Source organism: Pterocles gutturalis, unplaced genomic scaffold, assembly GCF_000699245.1.
Source record: "Pterocles gutturalis isolate BGI_N339 unplaced genomic scaffold, ASM69924v1 scaffold44527, whole genome shotgun sequence".
Classification (NCBI taxonomy): domain Eukaryota; kingdom Metazoa; phylum Chordata; class Aves; order Pterocliformes; family Pteroclidae; genus Pterocles; species Pterocles gutturalis.
The window spans coordinates 27979-28285 of NW_010109465.1; the positions used below are offsets into that span (position 1 = coordinate 27979).

At 41.7% G+C, this 307-nt stretch overlaps 1 protein-coding gene across 1 annotated transcript in view; it reads right to left on the minus strand.

Moving 5' to 3' along the window:
• The window catches only part of LOC104461395 (UHRF1-binding protein 1-like), a 29425-nt gene that overhangs the window by 20020 nt on the left and 9098 nt on the right, over positions 1–307 (minus strand). The window lies entirely within an intron of this gene.

Genomic DNA, 307 nt, shown 5'->3' on the forward strand with positions numbered 1-307 from the left:
TTATTTGTGCAGGGAGGAAGAAGAGACAAGCATCTGAAGAGTAGAAGGCAAATGAAAACGCCAGCAGTACAAAATGATATTCTAAAACCACTTTAAACCCAGATGAAGGCTCCTGGCAGCAAGCTGCAACCTCCCACTCTACCAGAAGCGATATGGCAAAAAAGCACTGAAAATTGGAACAAGAGCAAGTAGAAGTCACTGTGACTAAGGGGACACACTAAGCATTTTTGCTAGGACCTGAAATTTAGAGTAGATCCTCTTATATCGCTACCATTCAGCCTTAGAGACATATTCCTTCTCTATTCTA